General features: G+C 34.7%; 1 long non-coding RNA gene across 2 annotated transcripts; it reads right to left on the bottom strand.

Annotated features, from left to right (window-relative positions):
* Window positions 1-24,093: 24,093 nt before the first annotated feature.
* Window positions 24,094-26,171, bottom strand: LOC127948452 (uncharacterized). 2 transcript variants are annotated; one of them, XR_008152077.1, is made up of 5 exons: window positions 26,072-26,165; window positions 25,746-25,906; window positions 24,950-25,065; window positions 24,722-24,806; window positions 24,094-24,216 (listed from the first exon to the last, which is right to left on the bottom strand). It is a non-coding gene; the product is annotated as an uncharacterized LOC127948452 (long non-coding RNA). The 2 variants fall into 2 exon arrangements; XR_008152078.1 differs by lacking the exon at window positions 25,746-25,906 and having other exon boundaries at window positions 26,072-26,171.
* Window positions 26,172-26,997: the final 826 nt, after the last annotated feature.

The following is a 26,997-nucleotide window of genomic DNA, read 5'->3' as shown; positions in this document are numbered from 1 at the left end:
GTGAGACCTCGCAGAACAGAAATCTGCAAACTCTGATGATGGTCCGTTTTTACACTTCCACACTTTATTGAACTAGTCACCTGAGCTGTTATTGTCATGTGACTCTCTACTGTATTTTTCATTTTTATTTTATTATACAGTATATATAAAAAAAAAATGTAAATAAAAATGTCATGTTTAATTCAGCGTTACTAGCCATTTCTTTATAATTGTGAAATTTTTTGAGTGTTTTTTTGTTTTTTTGTTTTTTTGTCTGTCAGTGTATGAGTCTTGAATCTCAGAAAAAAAAAATTCATCATGGCAATAAAATTTGCCATATAAATATCAAATGAAATGTAACTACATTTAAAATAATAATAATAATAATAATAATAATAATAACTGCAATAAAATATATACAACCAAAATATTCATATTAAAAAATATAGTAACAAATAAATAAATAAATAAATAAATAAATAAATAAATAAATAAATAATCAATAAATGTAAAATTAAACTGTAAAGTCAAAAAGTTGAAAAAGACAGTAATCTATTTTAATCTTAAGAGTCAGACACCAGAATAAAATATTTACAATTTAAAAGAAAACAAAATATAACAAAAAGCTATTCAAAACCACTCAATGACCATCAAAGGAAAAATAAGCTGTTTGCAGTTAGTTGTTATAGTTCTAACGTCTCTCAGTCATACAAACTAATAAAACCTAGACTCTCTTGAGCCTAGAAACGCAGTGGTAACCCGTCATCACAGTATGAAAGTGTCCCTATACCACGAAAGAGATAAATCCAGAATGAGCATGGAGACAGAATCAGGAAGTGAAGCAAGTCAAACTCAAATTCACATCTCCCACATAAGCATGTGTGTTAATGGCTACGGGCCGCAACTTTAAATACTTCCTTGCAGTTGGACCACAATGAGGTGTTTTAAAAAGCCAGCATCATTTTACTGCTTTCTGTTTGGAGCAACACCATTTTACCCAGGCATAAACCCAACAAGACACTTTTACAGCCCGGCTTCCTATTTACTTCCTAGTCTCTCCTCCCCAGCCCAATTCAGTTTTGACAGCAATACAGTAGCAGTGAGCTCCCTTCCTCTGAAGAAATGACTCACTCTCATGTGTCCCCGGGGACCGATGGAAGCAGCAGTCATGCAGCCGCCCTCACACTGCAGCTCCGCTCTTCTCTGAAAGCCAGACATGTTTCTTCCCAGCCACAGTTATTCATATCAGTCCGCCAAATCACTGCTCGCTGTCAGCTCCTCTGGTAAAGCGCTCACAACAGCTTTAGATTTTGTTATTTTCACCTTATGATATCTTCCTATGACTGCTGTGTCAGGCAACCTGGAAAAAAATATTTATTTTTTAGACTCAGTAGGAGACTATAATTTTAGTTATAATTTTTAGCAGGTGAAATTATATGTTTCATTTTTGTAATACTTAAATTAACAAACAAAGAAAAAAAATAATCTATCTATCTATCTATCTATCTATCTATCTATCTATCTATCTATCTATCTATCTATCTATCTATCTATCTATCTATCTACATAATTATTTGCATTCCTCATTTTGTTTCTCATTACTAAATAAATAAAACTTATTAAATTAAAACAAATAAATAATTCCAATATTATATAGACAATCAAAAAATAAATTATTATTATTATTATTATTATTATTATTATTATTATTATTATTATTATTATTAAATAATAATAAAAGACAAAAAAGACAACACAGTTATTTACAAAAAAATCACTTTAAAAATGGGTAAAAATAAAATGTACTAATAAAATCTAATTAAGATATTAACACAAACTATAATAGTGTGTACGATTGTGTGTACGATTGAGCAAAATCATCCAACTAATGGCTCTACATGTCATTTACATGATGTCTACATGACGTTATGGTGGCCATCAACAGAAGACAGATCAATGCATCCACAAAAGACAGGAAACACATAGAAAAGCTAAAGAGCCACCAGCATTCAGCACTCGCACAGCGCTGTCTGTAATCTTCAAGAAATTAAATAAGTATGCAAATCACACATGCACATGTGAAAGCCCAAAAAATACTTTTATTGTTGGTGCTGACATAATAGGCTTTAGGCTGGTGTAACATCTAGGCTTCTTGTTTTCGACAGCATTGATTTTTTTTTTTTTTTTTCTTAGAATGGCTTCTCACCAAGGGACCCTTGGAATGGATGGCAATAAGAGGTAATGAGAGACCAAAGGAGGCCAGAAACAGAGCAGGACTGAAATAGACATTTCTCCACAATTACTGGATGGGAATGCCATTTCTACACCAGAAATGTTCATTAAGGGAAGTATAGAGATTGAGTGCAGATGAATTGTGTCTTCATTTAGTATTGACAGGTTTATGGTGAAACTTTCTGAATGCTTTTAGACAGGGACCAGAATTATTACACGCACATCACCAAATTCAAATGACATTTTCATTGGCAAGGGAGTTATAATATTTCGCCAGCTGGTGAACATACAGGAATTCTTAAATTATTAATGCATCATTAAAAAAGAAATTCTGAGACATTGAAAGAAGTCAAAGACATGCAAACCACTTACTTTCTTTTGGGCCTTCAGAAAGAAACAAGACTGTTTAGTAGCATAAAAATCTAAATCACAAGCTAAATAAATGCAATACAAATCTGGAAACAAATCAGTTTTGAAATATCTTATTAAAGTCAAAAGTTAACAGAATTACCGTGATTTTATGCTATGAGGGAGAAAGAGTTCAAATGTGCTAATTTATCTGTTGGTTTGTGTTAGCTAAAGCTATAATCCTTGTTAAAATTGACATGAAAGGAATACAAATGAGTCCTATGTGCTTTCTTAACACATAAACACATTACAGAAGTGAAATGAGTTGTGATTGTAATTTCTGTTCTGATATCTTCTTAGCAGCAATAACATGATGATAGGAACAGGAGTGGAACATTTAATGGGTCAAAAAGACACAGAAGGCTTGCAATTTTTTCGTCTAAAAGGGAAACTCCTACAAATGTATATTCAATACGTTCTGGTGCAAAAATATCTGTGTCCATGCCTTTTTAGTGCTAATTTGTCACTGCACGTCTTTAGTAAAATCGGACAGTACAATTTTAACACCAAAATATGGTTTTCGCAGGAGCAAGCTGTTAGTAAAACTGGCCCTAAATAAGCACATGGACTAAATCATGAAAACTACATGACTCACTCGAGGAACATTCAATTGGGTCTCATATTGATTGATTGCAATGTGAAATGTTCCACTTTTTAGCCACAATGGGTTTAGAAAGTACATAAATGGCCCCTATGTAAATCCTATATGCTCCATTTCTTTTAACAAAGTCACCAGTGTACACAGCAATTATAGATAAAAAGTCATGAATAATGTGGAATTCAGTCTAAAATGTGTTTAACAGTGATTCAACACTGCACAAAATCCTGTCAATTCTAAAATGTTCAATCAAACAGTGGCTAATTAACCGTGTCTGACCAACTACTGCGCGCAGGAGAGAGTCCAAGATTAGTGAAATTATTGATTCCATTGGCATTAGATTGTTATTCCTAAAAGCACAGAAGCAGAAAATGGCAAAATACGGTCAGTTAAGCAAAGAAAAGTGAGAGGAAAAAGAAAACTGACATTCAAACCAATCAATTCTGACCTTAAAATTAACACAATAAGGGAAAATTATATTTATTTTTAATTAAAAACAAGCCCAGCTAATGAACCTAATGAAGAATAAATGATGCCAGCAGTTCTAAATTCAGCTGTTCTCCGGGTCTGGCGGTAGCACTTTTAGCTTATCTCCGCATAGATCGTTGAATCTGATAAGACCGTTATCATCTCACTTAAAAATGGCCAAAGAGTTTATATATGTTTCCTTTTTAAAACATGACTCTTCTGTAGTTACATCTTTGTACTAAGACTGATGGATAATGAAAACGTGATTTTCTAGGCCGATATGATATTACACAGTGCCTGAAAATAATATTTTCATAATATTTAATATTTTCAGGTACTGCGTAATATCACGCCGCCTGCTGCACCCATGGTACGGCAGCAAAGTATAGTTCCTAGCCACACTGGCATAGAAAATTGCAACTTTTCCTTCAGTCTTAGTACATGATGGAACTACAGAAGAGTCTCTTTGTTCATTTTTGAGCGGGATGCTTGTATCCATGACCCCCCCCCCCCCCCCCAAGAGGATTTGTACATAACTACTCTTTTTAAAGCTATACAATGTGAAAAATATTTTATAGATAAATTGAAGTGAAACTGAATTGGGTGTTCTGAGAGGTTTGTGTCACGGAAAATGAATACATAATAGCACACAGGGGTTTTCCAGCAAACATGTCATCTGTATAAAAGTAACGATTCTTGCCTTAGCAAGCGCTACTGAATATATTTCTCTAATGACCTGACCGGTCCAGTCTCCAGACCTCAATCTCATACAGCTTGTTTAGGTCAAACTGAACAGAAAAGTCAAAGCAAAGCTGCCCATAAATCTCCTCCTGCAAGAATTGCTTCAAAAAAGGAACACATTGCACTTATACTCTGTGCATTCTTTTGTTGCAACATTTTTATTTTCAGTTGCATGAAGAAAAACACATCCCATAATCTGTTTCTACCTAGGGATCTGCTATACATGAGGGTTGTGGTTTTATTTTATTTTATTTTGACTCCTTTTGGAATTTGGAATAAATTTGAGTTTCCACCTACTCCAAAGTCATGATCTGATCATTTTCTGTGAATGCTAATCAGCATTGTTGCCAAACAATACTGTTGAATAATCTAAAAGCATTCTGAAATAGTAAAAAATGCATGAGAAACCTTAAATGCATTTTATCTCAGCTATGTTTTTTTTGCTGCTGTTTAATAATTTAAAACAAACGACAGTATAATTAAATCAGTGATATGTCGACTAGTTAAAAAAGACATGGCATGGACAAGGTATAGAAAATGACAGTCATTCTTCTTTGCAGGAGCAAAATAGAAGGAAGAGATCATAGAAAAAACAAAACAAAACAAAAAAACAAAAACAAAAAAAAAAAACATCAGAATAAAGACCAGTTGTCACATACTTATTTTAAGGTGCAGATGCTGCATGAACATTTTTCAAAATTCTAATTTGGTCTTTTTTAGAAAACTAACAGGATATAGGTTTGGACTGACATGAGGGCAGGTGAATCATGACCGAAGTCTCATTCTTACATGAAGTATTCTTTTAATTTTGAGCCATATTACTTTTCTTAACTCCCTGAAGGGCTGTCACATCTTAATAAGCTGGCATCATTTCAGACACCGATGAGTAAAACGCTGCAGCCACATCACGTTGTACTTTCTCTCGGATGGGAAGAGAGGAGACATGTCAAAGTGAACCTTGCAAATGGAGCAGATGCGCGCCACACCAGAGCTACTTGCATTTCAATTAGCCTGCACAATCGATGCAATCTGTGTGGCGTAATCGGCCACATTGTCGTGACTGGCAGGGGATGCCACCAAAAGGTGATGTGGGTGATGAGTGAAAATAACAGATGGAAAGAGATACAGTACATGAAGCTGATGGTACATTGATTCATCATACATTGAGTCACATGCAGGTCAAGCTAAAATCTCATGCTTTATAAAGAGAACTAATACAAAGAAGATGTGGTGACCATTAATCTATACACTAATCAAGTACTATTAGTGACCAGTGGCTAATATTTCAACCTTTGACTTCAAACATCAAGACATTTTTTTTTTTTTTACTTGAATATTTTTCCCTCTTTTTTTTATTAAATTTTTTAAAAGACTTTAAATTAACTGCAAACTATGCTTATAATAATTAGTAAATTAACAGTTAATCAGTATGTAACTCACTTTTTGTTTGTACGTTGTTACACCAGTAGGAGACAACAGTGACTTCCTTTATGACTTTATGACTGAGTCAATGAATAATTAATTTAGCTGATTCATTCAAGAACAAACGAATGCCTTTACGAGTGAGTCATTGAATTGAACACTTAAACAATTTGATCCAAAAATGCTAATTCATTCTAGAAGTAACAAAACATAACTGCACATTTTTTCTATACAACGTGTAGTATGCATGCGCATGACGTCACCGTTATCACAAATTTGCACTCTTAAACCCATAAACCCAGGCTCTCAAAATGCTGTTGTTGTATAAAAAATGGCCAAAACACATAAAAACTGTGAAATGTGTAAATGCCTTCTTAGTAATTTCCCAAGCCGTTGTAACAAGTTCGACCACTGCTTTTCCGTTGTTCCCATTTATACAATACAGGCATAAAAGGATAAGTTCACTTCAAGAAGAATAATAATAATAATAATAATAATAATAGTAATAATAATAATAATAATAAATAATAATCCTGATAGTTTACTCAACCCCATGCCATCCAAGATGTTCAGAAACTGAAAAAGAAAGACATGGACATCTTGGATGAAATGCACTCTTAAAAATAGAGCATTAAAGGTTCTTTATTGACATCAGTGGTGTTTTTTAACGCCATATAAAGTTAAACGAAGTTGCTTGCAGCTTTTTCCATGTCATCTTTTTTCTATTGCCCGTATATAGGTCTGGTGCCTATGTTTTTGCTCACAAGCTGTCACTGCTAGTTCTCTAGCTTCTTTTCAAACAGGCAGTACAAATTCACCTTTGACCATTGTGCTCAAGTGTAGTGCATGAGCGTTACATTTTTTGAATATTGTATATAAAAGAACATAAAAAAAAAAAAATAATAAATAAAAAAAAAAACGCCTCAAGACATTTTTTTTCGTGTCTATTTTTGTATCCCACTGCCCTGTATCTCACATTTTTAAACACAAAAATGCGTTCAGTGTGATTTTTTTTCCTAAGGGAAGTCTGATGCTTTCAGTGACACAAGTCCTTTAAACAGTTGAAACATTTATTTCCTGTCATGTACAAACTGCCAGCAGTCGCTTCCTCGGAACAGATTCAGCACGGGAAGTCATGCTGAGATGCTCTTCTGTAGGCCTTTGAACACACCTTTGCACTTGTTAGCATATTTTTGTTGTTTGAATAATCTATAGCATATTACATTGCAGTGTTTTCATCTCAGTTAGAAGTTTGATTATGATTCAATTCGCTGTGCAATCGATACACCCCCTGCGGGTAAAGACTGTTCACCTCTCGAGTGCCAGGCTGGGGAGCATTTGTTGCACATCTCATTTCTGTCTTAATGACATTATCACCATAGACTTAATGACAACATTAGCTGTGCTCTCCAAAGTTAACAGCCACCAGCAACATAAGTTAATTACTTGTTTGTCTTTTACTTGAGTTCTCTCGCATATCTGCACTTGTATTCATTCTGAAACACAAGTCTGTCATATTTTGCCAAAAGCGACTTTTAGTATTTTTTTTTTTTTTTATGTTGTTTTCCCCCTCCTCAGTCACACAGAGAGCCTAATTATATGTCCTCCTAATGCAGTCATTCCAGTTCCCCGTTATCTAACTTCATTTCACGTAGCCTATCTAACTTCCATCATATACCGAAGCAACTGAAGCAAACATATTTCATATTAGAAAGCGTGTTATTCAATTTCATGGTCAGACAGATCTCCATTGTTTTTAGCATGTCAAGTCTAACAGGTTTAAATTAAGATGCAAAGCAGAGTCAAACCAGCAATGCGTTTCATTTGAGTGAATCAAGGTCTTTAAGGCAAGGACTGCCTGCCTGCTTTGCATGACAATGGCCATGAAACATAACGTTAACTCATCCTGTACTGTTTTGATGTGATCAGGATTCATTGTGAATGCGTATATCATTATGCTAGAACCAGCGTTTAGTTTAAGTGGATTGAAGAAGACGGACAAAGCACGCTGCGTGCCACTTGGTATGCCATGTAACAGATCTTGACGTAGTGTAGAGGGCAGCATGTTTTCAATGCCACTGGCAATGCATCATGATCCTTTGTGTTTGCGATAGCATATTTTGATAGGGGAATGAGATTCGGTTGGGATGACCGTGACCTCTCTGCTTGTCCTCCAAGAGGTCTTCATCACTGAAACCTCAACACCACCATCTGCATCATCACACCTCTTGGCAAACCTGATAACAGAGACCTTCATGTGAAATTCACTTCAGTCACGAAGCACTTCAAACCCACTTCATTTGTATTGTTATTGTAAACAATTCTTCAGGGCTGTTTCATTGCACACCCCGTCTCAGTTCTCACTGAATGGTCCAGTAAAAGCCTGCAGGTACATAAAAACTAGTTTGTTTGGTAGCCTGCATTATATATTCTACTGTAAAATGCAAAAAACGATTAATTTGCATTTTACGTTTGTGTACATGTTACAGATACATGCATAGTAGTGTTGTTTGTTTGTTTGTTTTAAATAAATAAATAAATTGAGAGATAAATAAATAAACAAACACATTTTGGACGTTAATGCTGATTGAATGTCAACATATCAGCCACTAAAACGCTGTGTTCTTGATTAAATAAATGAAGCTTTGATGAGGATTTTTTTTTTTTTTTTTTTTTTTTTTTAATACAGATAAAATCGAAAAATATTATTTTGATAAAAATCACAGTAGTTCACTGTTTTACTGTAATTTTGATTAAATAAAAGCAGTCTATATTCCTCTGACTTTTTTTATTTCATTTTTAATTAAATTATAGAACATTCAAAAACTGATATGCTAAAATTTACCTACTGATTTCCGTTGTTCTTGCGTCAAAATAACCAGTGGTCAGTGCATCTAATTAAGGTGTTGTGATGTTTGTCGTTTCTACTCAGACGTCAGACGAACACTAACTGTCATGACAACGATGGCTCTGATTTTTATTTAAGCACAAATCCCGCTCTATTGTTGTTTTGCAAGCACTGCTACAGTATATTCTTCAGGAAATGCACATATAATCTCTTCAAGTTTAACCCTCTGGGATCTGAGGGGGTTTTGGGGCCCTCGTGAAGTTTTGACATGCCCTGACATTTGTGCATTTTTCATTTGCTTATTAAAATCTAAATGGCTCGAGTCTGATTACACTGTGATCAGCACATGCTGGGCTATAATAATATGTGAGCAGCACATGTACAAGTTTGTATTTTGGAGAAAATAACAGTTATGCATGGTTATTGAAAACAAACAAACAAATAAAAAGTTACAGAAATAAAGCCATTAAACACATTCAAAACATTAGTCCACAAGACTTTTGAGAACTGGATCTGGTAACCTAGAGTTTTTGCTTCAAAATTATATTAAATGCATCCTGCTCACTCATTCAGAGAAAACAATATCATTGACTTTAAGCAATTTTTAACAATTTTGATTACCATTGCATTTGAAATGTGCATAAATTAACTTAGCTTGGTTTGAAAAGTTGACAAATCAGTCATTATTTAATACAAATGATGGATCCAATGCCATAACTAAAACCTAAGCTCCAACAAAAAGCAATATTTGGGAGCAAAAGTTCTCCATCAGTTGATCCTATGAATATTAACTGTATTGATCTTCCACTGGAAGTGAGTTATGTTTCAAACGTTTGTTCCAGTGGCAGATCAATTCATGCTTGTGTTGTTCATAAGCATATGCTTCAATTACTTAAGCATTTTTGATCTCACTACTTGCTATGTTCATACACTCCTGTACACTGCCATATCAAAATCAGTCATCAGGTTTTTAATTATGGGGAAGTTCTTCAATGCAACTTGCAGGAGCGAACACAAGAGGCACGTTAGACACTCATTCTCTCCTGGGTGGCTGTTGATTGGCAGCAGAAGAGAAACTAATTGCCTTGCTTTGGAGCACAGTTTCCCTCAGCACCACAACCATTAAACAAAATGATCAACAGACTTTTCTTGCTCTTGACTAAATAAAACCTCAAAATGAGAAGCAAAAGAAGGAGGAAAATGATGCAGCATAACATCCTCAGTGGAGGCAGCATGCAGAGAGAAATTTAAGCACAGCATTTAATAATGCTGGACAACTTTCAGATTTTAATATTGTGCTTTTTTATGGAAATGGTAAGGAGATTCAGTCTTGTCTGGTGTGAAAGATCCTTTGTTAGCAGTGATCACAAGTCCAACTATTTAAATACAAATATATAAAAAACACATAATCATAAAGGCTGAAAAATAACAAGGGTAGGATATGACATGGAAACAACTTTTTTTTTTTTTTTTTTTTTTTTATAACTCAAACTCTTTAAAGGAATACTTCACCCTTACATGGATCCAAACCTGTAAAAATGTCCAAACAAATGATGTGAATGGGTTTACAAATAGCAAAACAATCGGACATTAATCAAACATTGATTATGTAGATTAGTTTGTTCCATCATTGGATTGGATTTGGAGAAATGTAGCATTACAACACTTGCTCACCAATGGATCCTCTGCAGTGAATAGGTGCCGTCAGAATTAGAGCCCAAACAGCTGATAAAAACATCATAATAATTCACACCACTCCAATACATGAATTATTATTATTATTTATTTATTTCATTTTTTTAAGCGAAAAGCTGTGTGTTTGTAAGAAACAATTCCATCTTTAAAGCATTTTAACTTTAAACATCCCTTTTTGTCCATAACATTACAATCCACTAACATAACTGTTTGGACTTGTAAACGCTGCATATTTCTCTCCTGATTCATCTTTTCACTATCATTAGGGCATGTAGAACATTAAACAATACACATTGTGTCAACTTATTTGGCAAGTATGGAGAACAGCGATATATGAACAGACTTTGAAATGCAGGCACTTGTAGCAAATGTTGCACTCCCAGTTGTCGTTGGAGATTCTTAGTCCTCTTTTCCGTTCTTTCAATCGCTTTACGTATACGTTCACATTCCATGTCAATTATTGTGAAACCCACGAAACACAACAAATACACAGCTCTGATCACAGCGTCCTTCATCCTTCTGTTGTTAACATTGCTCTTCTTTCCATTGTTCAACCCCGCGCACAAATGGCGTCTCTGTCACTTGCGTCACGCTTACGTCATTTCCAAGTATGCACTGTCAGTGCGAATGCAACCCTTTAAATGGTACTGGGAAATAGTTTGCCCAAAATTATCCAAGTACTTTAGGACTATATGTTTAGTTCTGGAACTAAAGCTAAGAACTAAAGCTTGTTCATGAGCTGGACCGCAGACAGAAGGCAAAAGGGCCAACAAGTGCTAAGCATCTCTCGGGGAACTCCTTCAAGACTGTTGGAAGACCATTTCAGGTGACTACCTCTTGAAGCTCATCAAGAGAATGCCAAGAGTGTGCAAAGCAGTAATCAAAGCAAAAGGTGGCTACTTTGAAGAACCTACAATATGACATATTTTCAGTTATTTCACACTTTTTTGTTATGTATATAATTCCATATATAATTCCACATATATATATATATATATATATATATATATATATATATATATATATATATATATATATATATATATATATATATATATTAGTCAACTCAAGTTTAAATGCCAGTAAATTACACGTCATGACCCAAAACAATAGTTGCTCTAAATGATAGTACACACCAATGAATTGTGGCATTGAAGTGTCAGCTCAATTATCTTACGCTATCATGTTATTATCAGCACTCTATAAGACCTGTCCCTTTCTAGTCAGGTGAACTGACCTTTTCAGACAGTGCATGGATTTGGTGAAGCTCTCTGACACTATGAGATGAGGAAAGCCACTGAATGCTGTATATATGGTATGCTTGCTTTGGTAAGATACATTTTTAGTGTTCACAAGTATTCAAAGCTCTTCACTTGTAAAGTGTAAAGTACTTGTAAAGTACTAGCATTCGCCACATTTGGCAAGTCAGAGATGACAAGTATGACATCAGTGGATAACTGACATTAATATACAGCATGGACAGATTCTAAAATGACAGCTCTTCGGTTCAGGTAACCCTAAGACTAGAATTTTACTGCCAATTGTACCCTTCTTGATAGGCATGGTGTTTGCTGGAAAGTAGCGATCAACGATGAACCACAACATTAAGCCAACGCTATCTCACGACCAATTCGTACGTATTTTACGAGGTGGCTTAATTGTACGAATTTGGACGACCTCACTCGTAAGATTTTATACGACCCCAGTGACGGTTAGGTTTAGGGGCGGGGTTTGGTGTAGGTCATTCGTACAAATTCATACGAATTGTGCAAATCGTAAAATATGTACGATTTGGCAACAATCGTATGAATTTGTACGAGTGTGGTCGTACGAATTCGTACGAATAAGCCACCTTGTGAAAAATGTACGAATTGCCGTGAGATCGGGTTGCATTAAGCACGACTCTGCCTCTTTTTGTTAAATGTCGGCATAGCGAATTTTCAAAGAGGTGCTATCTTTATAAATAAACCTCACATCTGAGTTTTAAACAATTACATTCTCACCTGAAAAAATCATTACACATTAACAGTAATATTTAGAAAATGATAATTGTTTTTGTGGGGGTGAGGGGGGCAATGAAGTTTCACAAGTCCACAAGAACAGACAAGAAAGAACAAAAACACATATTGAGAAATGGCTATTGTCTGAAAATACATGATTATATTTTCTGTGTGTTTGCACACTCTGATGTAAATAACCCAACACTAACAGACAGCAGAGCAGTTCTAGTCAACCAATCAAAGTTTTATTATGGTACCCTTCGAGGTGCTAGGTACCCCAATGGAAGGGTAACAAAAAGTGGTTCCCTATTTTGGTACCATTCACAACTTCTGACAGTGGAAACAGAAATAATTGCGTTCAGTGGAAATGAGCCATTATATAGATACAATTTAAGCACACTTAAAAATAATTTTATGTTCATAAAATTCATGTAATTAGTAGGTTTGATTGAATTTATAATGAATAGCCAATATACTTTATTGTTATTAATTTTGTCATTACTGCAAATACAGTGTTATATTGTGTACAGACAGTGTACATAATATCATAGTGTTCATTAATATGTAGACGTTATTATGTTCATGTCCTATAATGTTAAGTGATTAAGTTTTTTTTTTTTTTTTTTTTTTTTGGTTTATACATACATATAAGTTGTTTTAATAATAGATATTTAAAATAATTTTAGTTCTTCAAATGTTTCTAATATTTCATTTGTTTTATTTGATTTCAGTTACATTTATTATGTATATATAATGGAATTTTATCAGTATTTATAGCACACACACGGTATATAATTTAATAAAAAAACACATGACTGTAAGCTAAGAAATATGAGCCCATTATGACTTAAGTTGCCTTTATTACACTATATTGGAAAGTGTTTTGCTATTATTTAATATACTTGAGATTTTTAAGTCATGTAAACATGTCACTTTCTTTGTGTCATGTTAAATACACATTAGTATGCAAACAGATGTTGGAAAGACAGCTAATAGAAATTCAGTATGTAAATATAATAATCTATTTGTATACACTGTATATGCTGTATATGTAAAAGGATGTGTGTTCTAAATGCTTTTTACACATATTTTATAGAATTCAGAGTCTACACAAATATGCACTTCATCAATCTGTCATTTAGATGTGTTGTTGAATATCAGAGCCATGTTGCATATAGAAACAGATAATAGAATCACGGCAAGGATCGGGGAGCAGGGAGGCCACTGGGCCCGGGCTACTTTTGAATTCTGGTACAAAATTAACATAAAAAAATAAAACTATTTTACAAATGCAGCATATAATATATCTTTCATCAAACTTATAAGTGTGTTAGATCAGAAGATTCAAAAGATTCAAAAGATTTTCCCTGGCTGACCTTTTGTGAATCACGGGGAAAACTTTTCGGCACGCAGAGCTGATTTTTTTGTAATCAAAGGACTTACAGTGCAGGGTATCCATTGCAATATAACGTCTGATTTGTGCAGAGGACAGGAATATGACAGTGCAGCAAACATGTCCTGCCACGTGAGAGGAGCCCAATCATGTACATGGCTGTACATGTGCATTGTTAAGCACATTGCTTAAACTTATGCTTTCATGACACCCAGAAAAAATTTAAGCTGATACGAGATACATTAGATACTGTGCAAGAAGTGACTCAATTTATCAAACAGTCTCCAAAACGAAGCCATGCATTTAAACATAAAAAAAAAAAAAAAAAAAAAAAGAAATTAAACCCAACACTCAGAACCTGAGAAACCTCTGTCCAACGCGATGGACTGTATGTACTGCTGCCGTGAAATCAATCATCGACAGCTATTCTGTTTTGGTTACCCTAATGACAGAAATTACAGAAGAATCCCATGATGAATGTGGTAGGAATTATGTGGGCATTTTGTTCCATCTAGAAAGACTTTCTACTTATTTCGGTCTGCGTCCTGCTTACATGATTTTCTCTCCAAATGAACAGTTATCCAAGAGATTACAAACAATTGAAATGACACTGCAAGACACTCAAAATGCAGTTGCGATCACACAAAGATTTATTCAGCTGTAAAGGTCTCATGATGCATTTCAAGCATTTTTTATATCAGTTACAGAGGACTCTAAGGATCTGACAGATGCTCCCAGTTTGCCAAGGCAACATAAACTACCCCAAAACAGTATTTTGAGATTCAGACTTAATGACTTGTTTTGATCAGAAAGGTTTTAAGGTAGTGGTGGACTTGGAAAAACTCCTTTTCATAGCTGCCTCTGGGGAAGATGTGCCTACTCTCCAGCTTTCTATAACGTCTTTGTACTCAGCGGATTCTGACTTTGCGAAATGATGTGCACAGTTGTGCATGTTGCCAGGCATCATCAAGGCATCCGGCATTCAAGATAAGTCTAGAATATCAGTAAGATACATCAGTGAGGCTATGAATGCTGTCCCTGGTTCAATAACATTACTATCAGAAGTGCACAAACTGCTGTAACTTTTTCACAATTCCTGTCACAACAGCATCAGCTGAAAGATCTTTCTCAACAATAAGACGTATTAAAATGTTTCTGCGATCGACTATGATGCAGAGAAGGATTAATGACTTGATGTGCTGTCACACACACACACAGAGGAACAAGTGTTCCTTTTGTTGTGGTAGTTTTGCTATGATTAGTTATGTGATATGCGTATAGCATGTGTATATATAGTAGCATGTGTATTAGTTAAAATTATTTTGATACATTCCACGATGAATGAATCACAGCCACACATTTGAGATTTGCTTCTCTTCAAAAGTCTGTCAAATATTCTTGATTTGAACATGTTTTGGGAGTTGTCTGTCTTACTGTATCTATCTTGTTGTACAACTTAAACCCAAGACAGCAATACCGGGCAATGGTGAGCGCTGAGCAGCAGAACAGCATGAAGGCAAGCCTGGAACACACAGAACGTGTGAGCCTGCAGAGCTGGTTATTAATTTACAACTCAGGGTGACAGCAGAGGAGGACTGATGATGAAACAATTACAACAATCACAGCTCGCATGGTCTACAGTAGGTGGCATCCACCACAAGTTACAACAACAACCGAGCCGACGTTTGATGATATATGGCAGCAACAGAAACCTTGGATTACTTCAGATTTGGTACTTTAAATCCAGCCTGTAAATATTTGTGTGTGTGTGTGTGTTGTGATATAAACTGTGAGATACAGTCACAATATTTTATTTTATTGTTTGAGAAAATTGGCCCCCATAGAATGAAGAAAAAACAAATATACAAATAGAAAACCACAAAGTCAAGAAAAAGAAAGGGGAACTAATAAAATGAGCTTCATAAAAATAGGAAATAGTTTTTTTTTTTTTTTTTTTTTTTTTTGTGTGTGTTTTTTTATTATTATATATTTGTTTATTTAAAAAAAAAATCATGATTGTGATATAAAATCAATTTTGAGTGTTTTTTTTTTTTTTTTTTTACTTAATAGTGATGATTGGATAGTTAACAGCACTATCAAATATGGACATATAAATCGTCAGTTTAAATTTTCATACAACAAAACACACAAAGATAAGAGTTTTGTGAGCTCACAGTACATTAAACAAACAGAAAGATCATTTATCACTAGTAATTCATCGAACTATCAATTCCCAGCCGCTTGCATTTATACTATGCATGTGCTTTTGCATTTTTAATAACTTTGGAGGCTATTCTGTGCTGTTGATTCGCAAAGCATTGAGAGTTTGACACACTCAGAGTAAGGATGGATGGTGTTTGTGTCTGGGACTATCACACAAGCCCCAGTCCACATCTCCATAAATCTAGAAACTCTCAGTAATAAATGCTTGTTGCACACAAACGTTTCAAAGGTGTCGCTCATTGATTGAAAGCCTGTCGCTCTGTCAGAGTTGCGGGGAAGCCATGCATACAAAAAAACACTCACACCTTTCGGCATGACATCAACTCGGTGAAGTGCCTGCTGAGCGTCTGAAGCGCTTGTCTTAGAAAAATGTCACGTGGTGTCATGAATAATGATGAGACAGAGCTTGCTCATAAGATAATACCATGCGGACTAGTGAATAATCATGAGACACTGCACTATACTCACTGTAGTGCATGAAAACGTCACATCCTGTCACGGTAACTCAACGATTGTAATCCTGAATCTTCTCAATGTTCAATGATTTATGCTAATGTCCATGGTAGAATTCCATGCTAAAAGCTTGTGGTTGACAGTTTTTTCTCTCTTCTTCTCTTAAGACTCTTATGCTTTTATGCCCCTAGCATGTTGCTACGTTATCATTGGCATGCTGTTACATATTTAGCATGTTTTTTTTTATCATGATTTAACATTTTAACATTACCCTAGAACAGTTTCTTGCATGTTTAGTGCTTTGCTACCATGTTTTAGCACATGTTGAAAGCATGCTTTAACGTTTTAGGACAACACCAGCTTGTTTTAACGTTTATACCACTAATTAATGTTTTAACACATCCCTAATATGTTACTAGCATGTATTAACATTTTATCCCATCACTAGTATGTTATTAGGTCACTAGTGAGTTTTTGCATTCTTCAGTTTATTTGATTAATAGAAAGAAACATTTAATTGAAAAAAAGCACAGAATTTTTTTTTTTTTTTATTATTAATAATCTTACTGACCCCAAACTTTTCAGCAGTAGTTTCTATCATGCTAGAAGATCTGAAAGCACATTCACACTTTAAAAACCAAAATGGTGACCTCTGAGCTACATCATATCACCGTTCCTTCCTTGAACTGTAGCCAATATATATATATATATATATATATATATATATATATATATATATATATATATATATATATATATATATATATATATATAATTTATTTTTAGCTATAAGACGAAAAAAATAAAGTAAAGACTTCAAAGAGTTGAGAGGTTTGTGGACAGAAGAGCAGAGGAGAGCGGCAGATCAAGGAAAGGTGCTTTTAAGAGTCCGGTGAGAGTGGTGAAAAGATTTCAAAAGCTCACAGAAGTGACCACATTTACAGATATTTCAAAATTATTTAATTCAAAATAAGCCCTCGAAGTAAGCATGAGTTCATGGCCACGATTTTGAATGAACAAACATCCCTGGACTAAACTTATTCAATAGGAATGAATACATACACTTAGTAGTACTGATGGGAAGTCTTAGTTCTGTAAATTGATTCTTTTGAACAGTTTATTTCAATGAAGCAGTATAAAAAATAAAAAATAAAATATTCAGCAGTTTTTTTTTTTCAACACCTTACATCATCATGTGGACCTGGACATTCTACAGTTGCATCCTCTAACTCGCTATAAAATATTCAAATAACATTGCAAATATTGCTGTTTATTTTGGCATGGCTTTTTAACTTTTCTGAATGAGGGTGTCTAAGGGTTTTGTCATTTTATGTGTCCCTGTTCAGTTTGTTGGAATTACTATTAACTCCCTGGGGACCCACGATCTCAACAAATTAGAATATGGTGACATGCCAATCAGCTAATCAACTCAAAACACCTGCAACTGTTTCCTGAGCCTTCAAAACGGTCTCTCAGTTTGGTTCACTAGGCTACACAATCATGGGGAAGACTGCTGAATCTATGGGCTATTGTCAAGAGGAAAATGAGAAACAAGAGACCAAAAAAATGCAAATGAGCTGAATAAATATTCAGTGATATCTTAAAAGTATTAATTTTGGAACACTTTTTTCTCTATATAGTATTAATATGGCAACTAGTAAATACAGTAAATTTGGTTATGCTAGCATGTGTGAAAAAAACAAAAAAAAAAACAAAAAAAAATTCAGCCATGTGTGTTACAATTAACCCCACGTTAATTTTTAATCCGTGCTTCCCTACTAGAGATATGCTAAAACACACTGGCAATGTGTTAAACATGTTAATTGCATGCAAAAAAAAAAAAAAGAAAGTTATATAATGCTAGTAACTTGCTAATGATATGCTAAGACAGTAAGTAGTATTAGCTGTTAACAACATACTAGATAAATGCTTTACAGACATCATTAGCTTATGTTATAAACATGACAAAACATGCTAGCAGCATTGTAAATGAATGTGCTAAAACATGCTGACAATGTGCAAAAACATATTTAAACATGTTATGTCATATTGCCAACTTATTAAAACAGGGAACGTTAGCTTCGTCAAAGTTGGTACTTTCACACTCGCTGCCCTTAGTTTTCAGTTTGAGTCCTAAAACCCAAGCTGTTAGCGAGACAAGTCACAGAGAGAGCTGCACTCTGAGAACAAGACTAGAGGGCTATCATCACAAATCCACATGAACCATCGAATCCAACAGGAGATAATTAGCTATCTCTTCCTGCAATGCTGCAAGACACATTCTTACTGCATATTCATGGAAATCCAGGCATGGAAAGCATTCTAGGTGGGGTGCAGAGGTTGGTGGCTGTCAGAAACAGGAATAAATGAGACATTTTCAATAGAAAACACAGCTTGTAGGAGTTAACTCAACATGAAATCAAAATTGACCCTATTTACTTCTTTAATAAACACTACCAGTCTTGCTGTGTATGGTTCTTGTAGTGCACATCATTCCTAAGTTATCGTTGAAAAATTATTCACATCTTTTTGTCTGATGTCATCATGATGTTGTCAATTATGACAAGTGTCACATTACAAAATAAACTATATATACAACCCATTCTCACTCCAAAGGCGTCAAAAACCGAAGCATGGTCAAGCGCCCCTAGCGTCACTTTTATGACGCCAAATGTACCTCTCGGCGTCGAATATCGAAGCACTACGACCTTCATTGCTTTCAATGGGAAACTTTTGGCGTCAGAATTCGACACGAGGACATGAGATGTTTCTCGCTATGAAATCACGTTCAAGAAGTCTCACTCAGCACACATCGCGATACTTGCTATCAGTTCCACAGTTTGGGTGAGTAGTCGTATATACGCTCTTTTAATGCCTTTTATAAAATGTATTCTGTCTTATTTATTAATCAGATTAGTGCCATATGTTTAATCGCTGTATTATATCGGTCATCCGCGGCTGTCTTTGAGTTTCATTGCGTTTAAATAAATTAATACAGCTGCTAATTAGTCTGATTAAACTCTTATCCGTCACCTGATGTGCCATAGACCTTCGAACAGTTTTATATCATTATTAATTTCAGGATTAATGATGTAAGTTGTATTTGTAGTAAAATCATGGTAATCACGACACTTACAATAGTAATAAATGAAATGTGAAGTTAAAACAGTAAACAGGACATTAGTAACTGTAACTGCAGTTTTACTATGGTATATTAATAATCAATACAACAATACAATAATCACCAAACCAGCTATGTTTGTATCACTGTAATGTTAGTGTTTTTATGTGCTTTTATATGACAGATATCACAGTAATCATATGTTCTGTAGCATGCTTTTAATACCTTTTAATGTAAATCAAAAAAAAAAAAAATTAAAAATAAATAATAAAACATGTATTTTTTCCATTTTGCAGTTCATTCATATCAGTTTATATTTATATATATATTTATATATATTTATTATATCTAAATATTTTGCTCACAGATCATTATTAACATTCTTTATATAATTCAATTTTATTTACTCTCCCCATTTTATTATTTTTATTTTTATTTTTAGCTGAAAAGATGTTAAGGCAGTCAGCCCAGTGGTGTTTCTGGAGAGGGATTCCTTCAGAAATGGAGAAGACAGAAAGCTGCGGAGGCAGATATATGCAGCAGTAAGTCTGTGATAGTTTGTCCCCTTTATCAAACATTCCTGCTGTTATAATTTGTACAGCATTTGTTGTTTCTTAAACTGTTGCACTGTCCAAATACCCACACTTGCCATCTTTGCACTTGACCACTTGATTACTTATTTGACGTCTTTCCTGTATTTTGCCTAGTGTTCGAGTGAGCATGATGACCACAAGTGTGTGTCGAACTTTTCATGACCTGATGACTGTGTTTCCCAATCCTGATCCTGGAGAAGCCCAGCACTGCACGGTTTTGGTGTCTCTCTTATCTGCCTTGGAGTCTTCACTGATGAGCTGATGAGTTGAATCAGGTGTGTTTGATCAGGGAGACATCTCAAATGTGCAGTGTTGGGCTTCTCCAGGACCAGGATTGGGAGCCACTGCCTTATGGGACACTTATGTGTTTACAGAGATTTTTAATATCTAATTATCAATATTTCACATACTGTACATTGGACAGCTTCCCATGACCTCTTGTGAGATCTCGGCAAAAAGTCTGACGATTTATTCCAAAACATGATGCATGATGGGATACACTAAGCTTTGTATAGTGCTCCGGAGCAGTATTGGAGAGGTTTAGTGTGTGTTAAGGACGCTGTGCTTTGGCATTATTAAGACCGGGGACAGTCTCGTTCACACACTGTCACGTACACACACTCAAAAGTGGCCAAGACTGCAAGTGTGGGTATCTGGACAGGGTCAAAGTCTTAAAAATGATCCCTAAACACATCACAGTCTTAATAATCCAGTTTAACACTTTTATGATATTGTACAAGCCCCAGGACGGTCTCATCTGACACTATCAAAAGTATTCATATGACTATAGCTTGCTATTAATTACTTGCTTTCAATAATGGATGCATTTAACATTTAATTATACAGCATCTTTACAGAGGCTGCTTTTATGGTCTAAACAAAACACAGTGTAATGTATAAGTTGAATGTAATTTAATATTTCCTTCCTTTCTGTCTACAGGATTGTTTGAGGATAACGCTGTAGCTCCATCATGCACAAGGACTCACCTCGTTAACTCTTTTTTCCCCCGCACACACAGAAATGGTCCCTGGATCAGTGATTAGACTTTGCAGTGGTTTGATTTTTGCAGAAGATGTAACTTTGTTTTAATTATAAGCTCATAATGAATACATTACAGAACCAGTGATGAAAACAATAGTTAAAAATAGCGCTCCATATTAAAAATATATTGCACACTTGACATGCATGTCTTCATGGTGTTTTTTTGTGAGTTTGAAACATTTACATTGTGTCGTATAACATTTTGGTCACAACACTTTTTCCAGTGTTCTCTGAAAGACATACTGTATTTACTGTTTTGTTTTTTAATAAAAGCATTTTCATTTGCATACTGAAAATAGTTAATGTTTACAACATAACTGCCTTTTTATTCTTTATGGTGGCAAAAACGAGCTTGGTGACAGAGGATGCAGTGTAGTAATTTGGGCATGTTGTCTTTAAATGAGTTTGACATATAAATAAATAATGGAAGATCCTTACAAAAATATGCATGTTTATTATGCTTTATGTATTTATTTGTTCATTCATTCATTCATTCATTCATGTATAATTTCAGTTTTTATTCCTAGAGTTCAAATGGTAGAGAATGGTAAATCACAGAAACACAAATGTGATAAAATTTTAACTTTAAAACACAATGTAATATACAATGTAAATTTTAGAAGCACGTCATTTGATTAGTAAATATATTTGTCTTTGGTCAAAAAAAAAAAAAAATACAAATCTTAAAAATGTGTCATATTTATTATAGAGGAATCTGTCTGTTGGATACAACTGCGACTGCTGGGCATGTGCACATCAATATTGCCCAATGTTTGTCAAGCTGAACAACGGAGGAAGGTGAAGACGTTAATAAAACAGAATCTAATAAGTAGCAAGCTTAATCTATTGTTAACCGAATCTATCCCTTCAGCCGAAAAACGAAAGACATCTGTCATACATGGATAAGGAAGTGTGACGCTGCTGCTCAGCTTTGATGTCATTGGCTATGAATTTTCAGGACAGTCTGTGGTTGGACTATCTTTTAACCCATATTAAACAGCGCATCATGTTAAAAAGTATGTTTTGCTGCTATCATCACATTAGTAATATATTAAGTCAACAATGAAGTGTTGCTATCTTGACAAAAATGACATCTTTAGCGAGATCCTAATCCTAACCCTAAGCATAACTTCAATGAACTACAAAAAACAGCCCCCTAGTGTTGCCTTTGCATAGATAGAACGACGGAGGCTTGTGGGTAATGTAGTTTAAAACCTTTTATTAACGAAACGAAACAAAATAAATTATTTATTTTAAGGAAAACTGGATATCTAAATATGTTTATTGTGCAAACCTCTATGATATATTTGAGAGGCAGGCTGAAATGTGGTATTTTACAGTGAGCAATATTTAAAATGCCTTTATGTCAGCTTTCCATTTATTTCTGAAAACTGAGCTCAACATTATTTTATCAGCATAGCATAAGTAATACTCCTGCCCATTTTCTCTTTGATATGTTAATTGGACTCTGATTTACAGCCATTTGAAAAGTACAGTTTTGGGCTCTTCCGGGGGGTGTTACTGGGCCCCTGGGGGTAGAAGGGCAGTAAAACCTACATATATGTATTCTCCTGATCATGGACAACAAACTGAGCTGAGTCACATTTATATCTGACAGTTTTCACAGTCCTCTGTTTTCTATTCTATTCATCATGACTATTATACCTTTTGACAGGACATTGTGAGGCCATCTGATGAAACATTGAAAAATTAGAAAGAAATGATTTAATAATGAAAATAATAGATTATTTCTTTGATTTTTGAAGTAAATGGCAAGAAATATAATGGATGAACCTGCAACAACTTGCCTTTATCTATTCCCCACCTATAAAGCAGTAATCAAGGACAATGTATACACATTGTGATACTTCACTATTACACAAGGACAAATTCATGCAGTGCTAAGAATATTAATTTATATATATATATATATATATATAACTATTTAGCAAAAATCAGTGTAAAAATGTCCTCCTCACCCCCGTATCTTGCTCCTCAGGTGCTGGACATCATGTGTGTGCTCTTGGTTTTAATGCAGTACAAGATCCACGTTGATCATTCCTGCTACATTCTCAGTTATCCCTCAAGGTGTTGTAACAATAAAGCCCATGGCACCATCTTGTAATGCAGAATAATTCATCTCGTAACTCCCTTTATTTCACTAAAAAATGTGCATATTTGTTACTAAAATATAAAAAAAATTACTTTCTGGTGTACTGATGTCCCAGATGTTATTAATCCGATCAAAAATGTTTATGTCTTAAATAAAAAAATAATCCCAATAATTAATATGTTGTTTTTCCAAGTCTAAAATAAACACATATGAGCCTACCTAGTAAAATGATGTATTTACCAAGAATCTTCAGAACACAATATTCACCATTTTCATTTTATTGAAGCATAGACTATAAAGTTGATAAAGTAGCATCAAGACAAATAAGATTCAATGAAAATAATTATCATCAAAAATACATTAACCTCATATATAAATCAGTTCACACAGATGAGTGATGAAATGTCCTTAAAAGTCACACAGTCCCATCCAGTCAACTGTGATACAGATCATGTGATACATATAAGACATGAGATACTGTTCCAGAAAATAATGATTCCCATCATCACATCTAAACTGGTTTCATCTCCCCATCGTGTTCTTCTCTCGTGTCTGGAAACAGTTTGTGGTTGATATCCAGCACTGATGTGGTGTAGCTTATTCTCAGCCAGAGGATCTCTCAGTCCTTAGATCCCAGACCTGGTCAAAGTGAAACAAGCAATCCAGATGAAGTTGTTTAATGGACAGAGAGCTCAGCTTATGTTCTGTGTGATTTTAGCAGTGTGAGCAACTATGACCCTTGTAGTACTGTACACTTACCATTCTTCAAGCTGGTTTGAGACCTTTTGAGAAGCTTTTTCTCTGAAGAGAATTTAGCACATCCTCTTCTTTCACTCCTTTCAAGAGCATCACTTGGTCAAAACCCCTCATTTGGCTGATGAGATCATCTGTACAAATTAAAATACTGCAATAAAAATTAAAGAATTAAGAAAAAGTTACAGAGGCAAAGGTCTTGCTCATGAGACTCCATTAGCATGTGTAGTTCTCAGAGACTCTAGAATTCATCTGTTGTTGCAGTAAATGTGTTTTTTCCCTCTAGAATCTTTCTCCAAAGTTCCTGACTTCTCTCACAAATGTGTTTTAGTCTGTGCAGTGTAAGGCCTGGCTTCAAACCAATCCACTATCAATTCACAATTTATAACATAACATTTAGAAAACAATGAAATAATGTACATTGGTGTTTATATCAACTAAACCAATTTCATGATACTTGTCTACTCTTAAAACAGGTGGTGTGTTTTTAAAAACATAATATTAAAAATGTCCAGTCACACTTTGCTAACATGCTGTAATTGTAATAGTAAAAAAAGAAATCAAGGCTGACATGACCAGTTCTGTGAGAGATCATCATAAAATGTTGTATAACACAGCATTGCTTCAACACACACATACCAGAGGACGTCTGTTTGTTTGAGCACAAGATGGCCATCTTCATTCCTCATCCTGAGCAAATCATTTCCTTGGTCTTCCTTCTCTTCTGTGAAACAAGATAATCTCTACTTACTCTGTGTGCAATTAATATTGCTCATTAAACATAATTAAGTTAATTTAAAGTAAGATTCAGACCAGAGCATTTGAGGAGTAAATGTTGATTAAAAAAAATATTCTAAACAAATGTACCTGGGAAGAGCTGATCATGGCAAGATTCGCTGAGACTCAGTAATAGCTCTTTTAGTTTTTAGGAAGGTTTGTGAGGGTTGGCTCTTGAGTGAGCTGTTGAGCTTGATATTTTAGACCTGAAAAAGAAGAACAGCATTAGGATTATCTGCAAAAAATCCTGTAAGACAGAAAGAAGGAAATATTATTAATTACGTGCAACTTGTACATTACACCTCTGTAAAGATGCTGTATAATTAAATGTTAAATGCATCCATTATTGAAAGCAAGTAATTAATAGCAAGCTATAGTCATATGAATACTTTTGATAGTGTCAGATGAGACCGTCCTGGGGCTTGTACAATATCATAAAAGTGTTAAACTGGATTATTAAGACTGTGATGTGTTTAGGGATCATTTTTAAGACTTTGACCCTGTCCAGATACCCACACTTGCAGTCTTGGCCACTTTTGAGTGTGTGTACGTGACAGTGTGTGAACGAGACTGTCCCCGGTCTTAATAATGCCAAAGCACAGCGTCCTTAACACACACTAAACCTCTCCAATACTGCTCCGGAGCACTATACAAAGCTTAGTGTATCCCATCATGCATCATGTTTTGGAATAAATCGTCAGACTTTTTGCCGAGATCTCACAAGAGGTCATGGGAAGCTGTCCAATGTACAGTATGTGAAATATTGATAATTAGATATTAAAAATCTCTGTAAACACATAAGTGTCCCATAAGGCAGTGGCTCCCAATCCTGGTCCTGGAGAAGCCCAACACTGCACATTTGAGATGTCTCCCTGATCAAACACACCTGATTCAACTCATCAGCTCATCAGTGAAGACTCCAAGGCAGATAAGAGAGACACCAAAACCGTGCAGTGCTGGGCTTCTCCAGGATCAGGATTGGGAAACACAGTCATCAGGTCATGAAAAGTTCGACACACACTTGTGGTCATCATGCTCACTCGAACACTAGGCAAAATACAGGAAAGACGTCAAATAAGTAATCAAGTGGTCAAGTGCAAAGATGGCAAGTGTGGGTATTTGGACAGTGCAACAGTTTAAGAAACAACAAATGCTGTACAAATTATAACAGCAGGAATGTTTGATAAAGGGGACAAACTATCACAGACTTACTGCTGCATATATCTGCCTCCGCAGCTTTCTGTCTTCTCCATTTCTGAAGGAATCCCTCTCCAGAAACACCACTGGGCTGACTGCCTTTACGTCTTTTCAGGTAAAAATAAAAATAAAAATGATAAAAAGGGGAGAGTAAATAAAATTGAATTATATACAGAATGTTAATAATGATCTGTGAGCAAAATATTTAGATATAATATATATATATATATATATATATATATATATATATATATATATATATATATATATATATATATATAAATATAAACCGATATGAAGGAACTGCAAGATGGAAAAATGCATGTTTTAGCATTTATTTTTAATTTGATTTTTTTTTTTTTTGGATTTACATTAAAAGGTATTAAAAGCATGCTACAGAACATATGATTACTGCGATATCTGTCATATAAAAGCACATAAAAACACTAACATTACAGTGATACAAACATAGCTGGTTTGGTGATTATTGTATTGTTGTATTGATTATTAATATACCATAGTAAAACTGCAGTTACAGTTACTAATGTCCTGTTTACTGTTTTAACTTCACATTTCATTTATTACTATTGTAAGTGTCGTGATTACCATGATTTTACTACAAATACAACTTACATCATTAATCCTGAAATTAATAATGATATAAAACTGTTCGAAGGTCTATGGCACATCAGGTGACGGATAAGAGTTTAATCAGACTAATTAGCAGCTGTATTCATTTATTTAAACGCAATGAAACTCAAAGACAGCCGCGGATGACCGATATAATACAGCGATTAAACATATGGCACTAATCTGATTAATAAATAAGACAGAATACATTTTATAAAAGGCATTAAAAGAGCGTATATACGACTACTCACCCAAACTGTGGAACTGATAGCAAGTATCGCGATGTGTGCTGAATGAGACTTCTTGCACGT

The sequence above is a fragment of the Carassius gibelio genome, chromosome B1 (genome assembly GCF_023724105.1).
Source record: "Carassius gibelio isolate Cgi1373 ecotype wild population from Czech Republic chromosome B1, carGib1.2-hapl.c, whole genome shotgun sequence".
NCBI lineage: Eukaryota > Metazoa > Chordata > Actinopteri > Cypriniformes > Cyprinidae > Carassius > Carassius gibelio.
Note: the sequence above shows the minus strand (reverse complement) of the source record. Positions and strands in the feature narration are given on the sequence as shown.